At 38.2% G+C, this 9,660-nt stretch overlaps 1 pseudogene; it reads left to right on the forward strand.

Annotated features, from left to right (window-relative positions):
* The first annotated feature begins 6,441 nt into the window (after window positions 1–6,441).
* LOC146658685 (uncharacterized) lies at window positions 6,442–9,427 on the forward strand (annotated as a pseudogene).
* The last annotated feature ends 233 nt before the right edge of the window (window positions 9,428–9,660 follow it).

The following is a 9,660-nucleotide window of genomic DNA, read 5'->3' on the forward strand; positions in this document are numbered from 1 at the left end:
GTTTACGACAAATAGTTTACGACTTTGTCAAAAATCACCACAGTCCCCACCACCACCACCCTCTTGTAGCAGAAATTATGTATTACAGCCGAAATATGTGTGACTGGGGGAATCAACTAATAATCATGATAATGCTGCTGTAACAATGACTTTTGAAGCCAGTCCTCAAGTAAAAGAAAGCAGGAAGTGAATCATAAAAAATGCAACTAAACAAAGAAACAGAGAGACACGAAGTATCATCCAAAGTTTTCAGTGACTCTTAGAGCAAGAGGTGAGTGATGGAGAGAGGAGAGGCGTTTACCTCTGCCTGACACCCATCCATTCACCCCCGTAACAGGAGCGCATCAGAGCTGCAGCCAACAAAGGCAGTTGGAGTGGTTTGAACTGTCCACTCACCGCAATAAAAGGTCATGGAGAATATCTCCTCTTGTGTGCATGATTGTGTGTGTATTCCATGACAGAGACATTCATGGTTTGGTCTACTTAGCCTCTGTCCTATCATCAAAGGACACAGGTGAGAGCAGCATTGTGGCTCCTGAGCTCTCACGTTACCCTTTCAGCTAAGGTAGTTGACATCAAAGAGGGGTGGCTTCAAAAGTGCAAAATGCATGCGCACACACACATACGCACACCGAAAAGCATAAAAAATGCAAGGACATTTTAAGTGCACACGTACGTTGCATGCAAAGGCACACCGGGCAGAAGGACACATACCGTGTGCAGTAGAAGCATTTTTCTAGCAATCACTTCAGCAACAAATCAGTTTTCTCCATTATTTAGTGTTATTTAGTGAGCTAGTATATACAGTACATTTATATGTACATATGTGTGTATGTACCACTCTCACCTTCTAATCTTAAGACTAGCACAAACTTGTACTTACTGGGAAAAACAAGAACACGATCTCGTAATAATTGGATATTACTGCCATGCAAGTACTTAAATAGGTTGAGTTTTGTGTTCCCTTATACGGCCTCTGGCTGACGTACAGATCCCATGGAGATACTAGTAATGACCTGCCATTTCATCATAGCTACAGCATTTTCCTCTTCTGGACCTGCATGAAGCAGACTTGTCAGGCCCTGTTAGGAAGCCAGAGAGCATGTGCCAGGTGCATCACAGCATCAGCCAATATATGCTCGACACACCAGTTGCAAACATGGCATGCAGAGCAACAGGCTACCAAGGTTTGTTTAGAGAAACAGCGCAATCTTTATGAATTACAAAGAAAATGCATCTTTGCTGCTCCAAAGCATTAAAAAAAATTTAGCTCAAAGAAAGCACTGAGATGGAAAAAAAAAGATGATGTGCTGATTTCATTTGAGACAATGAGCCAAGTAGCTGACATTTTCTTTTTATAATTCATTTATAATTTTTCATTTGCTTACAGATGAGGACAGAGGATCATAACAATGCTGACCAAGCTTGAAAAGGCCAAGTGCCTCTGTGCTTTTTAGAGCTCAGTATGTCAGAGAGATTGAGTGATACAGGTCACATGTGTTTATGTGGGGCTGATACCTCATAGTGTGCAAATGAAAACAAATCATGGCTCACCCCACTTGCAAGTCAGTGCCAACATCGTGCTTGTTCCATTTTAGGTTCTGTTAGCATTGTATCATAAAGTTGAACCTGATGAACTTTCTGTAACATCAAACCTGATGTGAACATCCATGCTGGATTCACCTAGAGCATTTTCCGACTCATCAATCTATTTTTCCTTTCATACAACGTCAGATTCTTTTATATATTCACAAATAAAAGTGTCTTGGAGTTTTGACAAATGACTGTAGCGTCTCGCCATTACTCTGACTTTTGCAAATTTTGGCTACATACAGTTCTTCAGATTTTTTCTGGATTCAACACCACATGTATGCAGTAAGTTAGGTCATCGTGTAAAAAGTTAATAAAACCAGAATGCAATGATTTCAAATCACATAATTATACGTATTTTATTCACAATAGAGCAAAGAAACACATCCTTAAACTGAGACATTTTATTTTTATTTTTATTTTAAAGAGCTCATTTTTTATTTGATGGCAGCAACATGTCTCAAAAAAGTGGAATGGGGCATTAAAGCGACAGTAAGCAACAGGTTACTAACATGACTGGGTATAAAAACAGTTAGACGTACAGATGGGCAGAGCTTCACCAATGTGCAAAAAACTGCATCTGTGGAGCGATTTCAAAATAATGTTACTCATTGTAAAATTTTAAAAACTGTGAAGATCTGATCAGCTACAGTAAATAATATTATCAAAGGATTCTGAGAATCTGGAGAAATCTCTGTTTGCAAGGGACAAGGTTAAAAATCAATATAGGATTGCCTGTGATCATCAAGCCCTGCATTTAAAAAAAAGCCACGATTGGGTCATGAACATCACTGCATGGGCTCAGGGATGCTTACAGAAATCACTGTCTGTGAACACAGTTCTCCAAGCCCTCCACAAATGCTGCTTACATCTCTCTGACGGATAGAAGAATCCACATGTGAACATGTGGAAAACAGCTCTGTGGTCAGACAAATCCAAATTTGACATCCTTTTTAGAATTCATGGACGCCACATCCTCTGAGCTAAAGAGGGGAAGGACCAATCCAGCTCGTTTTCAGTGCTCAGTTCAAAAGCCTCCATGTCTGATGCCATGAGGATGCATCAGTGGATGAAATGGGCAGCTTGGAACGGCACCATTAGTGCTGAACAATATATACAGGTTTTAGAGCAACATATGAACCCATTTAGATGAAGTCTTTTTTAGGGACTAAACCAGGGGTAGGCAACTCCAGGCCTCAAGGGCCGGTGTCCTGCAGGTTTTAGATGTGTCTTTGATCCAATACAGCTGATTCAAATTGCTAAATTACCTCCTCAACATGTCTTGAAGTTCTCCAGAGGCCTGGTAATGAACTAATCACTTGATTCAGGTGTGTTGACCCAGGGTGATATCTAAAACCTGCAGGACACCGGCACTCAAAGCCTGGAGTTGCCTACCCCTGGACTAGACATGACTATCATGACATTAAAAATATGACAAAAAAGACCCAGGATTGCTTACCTACTAGAATCCAGTATCCTGTCCTACCTAACAAGTCTGGCAGTTGCTCTCCTCAGTTCCCAGACATTTACAGACTGTTGTAAACGAAGAGGGGATGTTGCACAGTGGCAAACATGGACCTGTTCCAGGTTTTTTGAGATGTGCTGCTGCCATTAAATTTAAAACGAGCTTAACCCATAAGAGCCCAGAAACATTTTTACCGTCAGGAAAACTTTGGGAGAGTCAATGTCACTTTAAAGGGGCGGTGACGTGGGTTCTTATGGATTAAAATAGTATTTTTTCAACATTTAAATATTTAAACATTGGACATATTTTCTATGTTTTCTGTGGTCCATTGTTAATAAAAACATGCGTTATTGAGATTAGCAAATCATTGCGCTGTTTTTGTACCCAGTGTCCCAACTTTTTTGGATTTAAGTTTGTGCAAACACAGAACAAAGATTGTAGACTCGCCACGCCACAAACACTTCACTGCCATTTCGCATATTCCTTGAAAAACACCACCACTGGATTCCTATCATTACTCAAACTCTAAAGTAAAGCAGATATACAGTATTATACTTGCATTAAGTTAAAAGAAAATTTCCAGTGTCTCTAAAATGATGCATGTATAATTAGATTTTGTTTTGTTATATATTCCTGTAGTTACCAAAACTATTATGTTCTGTTTTCTTTTGACATAAGAAGACCCGTGATCAGCTGGCTTGATTGCATCTGGTTACTCCTGCAGGTGTGGCCTACAGGAGCAACACTGGAGTGTAGCCAAGGCAGGTGAAATTGTAGCTAGTTTTTAATTTGTTACTTTCTTGCTTTCGCCCTTTCCAAAAGAAATATAAACACACAAATGAACACAGATTTTTTTTCTCTACACAGCAAAAATGCCAGTGTTGATTTTTCAGTGTTAGTAGATTTCAACAGAGTTCCGAGTTAGTTCAACACTTAATCGAGTTAAAATAACACATCGGGAGTTGATTCCTGAAAAGTGTAAGTGTGGATTTTAGTCGTTACTGCATTTTAACACTGTGGGTGTTAAATTAGACCACGCCTTCATTTCCTGTGGAGCTTCGCATTTCAGAATCTTCGGTCGCCATTTTTTCTTGCTGCTGCGGTAAGTTTTATTCGGTCAAATATTAAGTTTTAGATTGATGTTAGAACAAGTAACATGATAACTAGTAAAAACAATAGTATTTGTATCAAAATACATTATCTTTAAGTGTCATATTTGAATTTTAACTGTTTTTTGTTAAGCTGGGCTACTGCTAGCTAAAACTGCAAAGTACCAGTTACTTTCCTAGCATTCATTTAGCATAATCTGGCTGTTGGCAGACTATAACGAATATTACTTGTTAATATATGTCACAGTTTTTACTAAACGCCTTTTATTTATTTTCAAATTAAACTTGCTAAATCCTTAGTTCAGGGGTCTCAAACCCGCGGCCCCGTGTGGGACTCCCCCCTCCCTCCCTCCCGGTTTGAGTGCGAGGGAGGGAGAAAGTATGAGTTGCTACCCGCGAGAAACGGAAGATGAAAGCATGTAGATATAATAACCACTGCAGCCAAAAAGACTGGCTGACGAGCCCAGTTGTAAGTAAGCTGTTTATACTCGAGTGTACACTGTGTTCGCTGACAGTAAAGCTAGTTAGCGGCCACGAGCCCGACGCGGGACCCGACGTATTAGCCAGGTTTTTTTTTTTTTTTTTTTTTTAACCACGGTTCAGAGCCGCGGAGCTAGGCTTCGGTTAGTTTGGAGTGAGAAAAATGCGTTCAAGTTTGCGGTTTTGCCTTCTTATACAATATTTGAAATTTTAAAAACTAACGAGGAACTGCATTTTGGGAAATATTTGTGGGTGGTTTCTTTGTATTTTTTTTTTTGTACTACTTGAACACTAAAGTGGCCCTCCAATGAGATGGCAGTGGCCCATAGCTCATTGAAGTTTGAGACACTGGCTTAGGTGAACTAGGATGCTTAAGGCTACCCTGAGAGTATGTATAGATGGAAAGATTTTTACACTAGAGTATGCCCCCTACATCTTGTTAATTATGGTAATTTCATATGTTATGCATTTCTGTGACAATAAGGCATTTTTCTTTTTTTAGATTGTTTTTTTTTCATGGTAAAATAAGCATTTTTCTGCCTCTTTATATTAGGGTTTGTTAGAGTGCAGGGAGAGTTTTTATGGCTTAAAGTATATAAAAATAATAAAAAAGAAATATGGTTTCTACTAACCCCCGCGATAATCAAGAGACTACTGTATTGCAGTGCAGTTATGCAGTTTTGTTCTACTCTTGGAAGGTGGCGATATGCTGGTTCCTGTCGAGTTTAAGGGAATGAGCAAATGGGTCAGGGTACCAAAGACAGACGATGCCTACAATTACTCCGAATTTTTGCAAGGAGGTAATTTGAGTGTAGTGATTAAAAGTAACTAAGTAAATTTATTCATATACTATTCATGTAAGTATTGTTTTGATTTACTTGTACTTTACTCAAAGCCTTCACTGCAGACCAAGGGCAAATACTGTAAGTTTACTTCACTACATTGATTGCTAATTTAAATGAATAATTCTTTTAGTAATTGAATGAATAAAGAATTTATAAATATTGTCAAAGTAAAACTGTGATTCACGGATTTATGAATTATAAATTCATATAGAACTTTATTGATTGTTTCTTTTTTAGTGCTGGTGAAATTCAGTTTGCCAGGTTCTACCAATTTGGTCCTGATGGATTCTGCGGGAGTGGAAGTGGATTCGGACATATTTGATGAACTTTTGAAGTCATCTCAGGTGTCTTTCAGTCTTCACTGAAGAATGCAGTGGTAAGAAGTTTAAGCCGTATGTTTCATTTAAAAATGCGTTGTTAAATTTACTAATTTATAGTTGGTGTAATCATGTTTAAATCTATGAGGCTGTCTGTATTGTTAGACAACAGTGTTGCAGGGTCTTCTTCAGATCACACATCTTCATTAGAGTTGTCACCGTCACCTGCATCAGGAGGATCATCATCAGGTTCAGACACAACAATAATACTCGAATCTACCAAAGCTCGGAAAAGACAGTTAATTGAAGGACCTCCTGACAGCAACACTGCAAGAAATGTAAGTAATCTTCAGGATATGATATGTTGTAACTTAAGATTGCCAATTACCTGTTCATTTGTACCAATACTCAATATCTTTAAAAATATTATTAAAAAAATTATAAAAACAAAACAATGGTCCCTCTCATGATTAAATAAGATGTAGTGATTAATGCAAAGGCTATAGCAGTTGATGCTGATAATTTTTATACCCACCTGGTAGGTGCTTTCTATGAATTTCTTGCAATTGTTATTTCGGATCATCAGAGCAGCCTTGTATTCAAAGCCAAGGCCAAAGCCAAATATGAGAAAACAAACTGCCTCTCTGATACTACAAGAAGAAGGATGGTGAACATCCTTGTGGCAGACATGGTAGAGAGTCATGGGTAAGTGATGTAAACATTAAGAAAAATCTTTGTTTTGTTTTTTTTTTTGTCTGCAATTTTAGTTGTTTACCATTATTGCACCACTTAAATAGATTCTTCTATATGTCATGAAGTCATTGTTAAGTTAAATCAAATCAATCATAGTTTTCATTAGTTGCTAACCCCATATTGATAATGTTTCAAAAGAAAGTCACAATTTGTTATGGAGTGATGTTATTTTCCATTGTCATTATTGTAGTTTCTGAATATAGTGCTTCTTAACAGGGATGGTTGACAACAGCAAAACATTAGGAAAATGTCTGCATCAAATTGTCATAGTCCATGTGGAGCATAATCCAAGTCTTCATTTTCATTATTCTTAAAGACCTGTCAGGTGTGTGATGTGGTCAGTCATGATTTACAGATGATAGGTAGTTTGGGTAGTTCAAATCATACACCTGGATACATGTTGTTCTTGTTGCTGACATTTTATAATTGAACTTGAATCTGTGTTGGGGTAAATAATTGATAGTTTTCGTGTTCTCTGTATCTGCCTTTTAGGAGGATCCCACCAGTAAGTGTCCGCATTATGTATGCACTTGGGATTACAACCTTGTTCCCAAACTTGAAGGACCCAGATTCAAAGAATGGTTATGTAAGTTATGATGTTATGATGCATACATGCTGTCAGTGTCATAGTCCTGGGTCTGTGACCCAGTTTTTATGCAATTAAGACTTTTTTGATTGTGGTTTACGTGATAAATGCCTACACCTGCAGATATGACAGTCAGTGGTCTGTGAAAGTATTTTGTTGTTGGCTTTTCTGATGGAGTGGTTAAAGAAATCATATGATAAGACTAATTCAGGTCAGTCTGTCATTCAGGCAGTTTATCAAGTTATTCCCTAATGGACCCAAAATAAATAAATGTAAAAAAAATGTCATTGTGTAACAATTGATTTAAATAGACCTCTAATGCATGATGCCATATCTGGCTTTTTGACATGTAGCACTGAACAATCCCACCAGTCAGGAGTTTTCTTCACTTGCTACAAACAGAGTAGCAGGTAATCAATATTGAATAAATATCTCTCTTGCTCTTAATTCGGCAGGAACATTTCTATGATCACCAGAGTGGTTCTGGTTACCTGGCATGGAGATTGAAAACTGTGCAGCGCAACTCTACTGAAGAGATGAAGAAATCAAAGTCAGCTTTTCAAGACAGCCCCAAGACTCTTCGCAACTTCGCAACAAATGCGAGACAGTTGTCGGGTGATGAATGCAAGGAAGCTATGTCAGTGATGAGGCACTCGACTGATATGAAAGTTGTCAAAGAGAAAATGAAGGTGACATTTCAACATAGGCAAAAAGTGATTCAAGATCCAGCCACAGCTTCTTCTGTCCTGGACCTTTTCCCAAGATTTCTGGATACACCTGGCTTGGTAAGGCATAAACTGATTGACTGACAGCTGTGTGGTTCCTTTGTTTGTTTGCTCGTTAATGCGTTCTTTCTATTGTCACATTTTGTGTTTCAGATTGACCAAGACTTCACAATGCTGTTTGGGGAGGAAGTGTCTGGTAAATTCCTTGCAAAGTGGCCAACATTCTTCAAGCCAAGAATCATCAAAGATTGCAAAAATCTGTCTCAGAGTACAGAATTGGATGACCTGCTTGTCTCTGCACAGGGGGACTCTGATGAGGGTGGTAAGTTGGAGATGGTAGACTTCACATGTCTTTACAGCATTTTCACAATTCCCACAGCACAATATATTAGGTGGACCATACTATTAAATCAAAACATGTTTTGGCACCTTTACAACAAATTGGAATACAGCTGTCGATTTTATAAATTACGTTGAGTTTCTGTTCATTTCAGTATGGTATGAAAAGGAATTTACAAACAAACTTTAATGGCATTTAAAGTTTGACAAAAAAAAGTTACTTAATGTTAGTATTGTTATGACTCAATATTTACGTCACTTGGTGGCCAGAAGATTTTAAGTGTCTTGAAATGAATTTTCATACCATACTGAAGACATTGGAAAACTGCTTTATTTGAAAAATTATCAGTTATCCAAAACTGAATAACATTGACAAAATGACTGCTGTGGACCTTAAAATGACAGTAATTGCGATTATCCTAATTCCTATTCTGTAGTTTGGGACTGCGAGTTGGCTGCCATTCTTTTGCTGCTTCACTTGTTACCTCCAACATCTAAGGGAAGGAAGTCTTCAAAGATTAGCACATCAGATGCTGCTCACCACCTAATGAAATTCATGAAGTTATGATTTTTTAGAAATGTGTTAAAGTAGCTTTCTCTTTTGATGAGAAAAGATTATCAGATGTTTTAAGAGGGCAAGGAGTTCCACTGTGCAGCAGATATATCTATGCCAGATAGGCTTGGTGTTGCAACGCCGGCACATTATTGTTACCATTAAACCTAAAATTACACATTGGAACAAAAATAACTGTGGGCCCGAAGTAAAACATTTTAATATTTATATAATAATATAATTAATATATTTAATATTGTCTTAATTTTAGGCAGCACTGCCACTCAACATCCGATTACCAATTTTGTTTAATGTGAATCATTTGGTTTCTTTCACTCCCTCAGGTGGGAGGTAGCATGGAGACTTTTCTTAAGGCTGGCCCCACTCAGCCATTCCTCCTGTGTGTTGGAGAAAGAAAGAACATCATCCAGACTTTCTACATTGTCCTAGATCAAAAGGTCATTCCCTGTGTGACGCAGACGGGAGTTGCAGCTTTTGACGAGTTTTTCAAGGCACATTTTGTATTTGCCGTGTCCTATGACGAAGCATTGCACAACTTCTACACATTCATCCAGACCACCGTGTATGGCATTGATGTTGGCAGCGTGAAGGAGAGTCCTCGGGTCAGGGAAATCAGAGCAAGAATTCTTCACAGTACAGTCTAAAGACAGCGACTATACAGTACTTTGACTGTTCTTGTGTTACTTTTGCAAGATACACCACACAAGTTGCTCAGTGTTATTTAGACATGTCAAGTTCCAGCAACGTTTTTACTTTTGAGCTTTGGACAGCCTAGATATTAATTTATCTTTTACAAGCAACACCTCTTCAAAGCACGTGGAGACTTTGTTGACTCAGAGGTCATCAGTAATTTTTATTTTGAGCCTGCACCTTATGA

Source organism: Rhamphochromis longiceps, linkage group LG11, assembly GCF_057381845.1.
Source record: "Rhamphochromis longiceps isolate RC_006_pf linkage group LG11, R_longiceps_female_GT1.1, whole genome shotgun sequence".
NCBI classification, from domain to species: Eukaryota; Metazoa; Chordata; class Actinopteri; order Cichliformes; family Cichlidae; genus Rhamphochromis; species Rhamphochromis longiceps.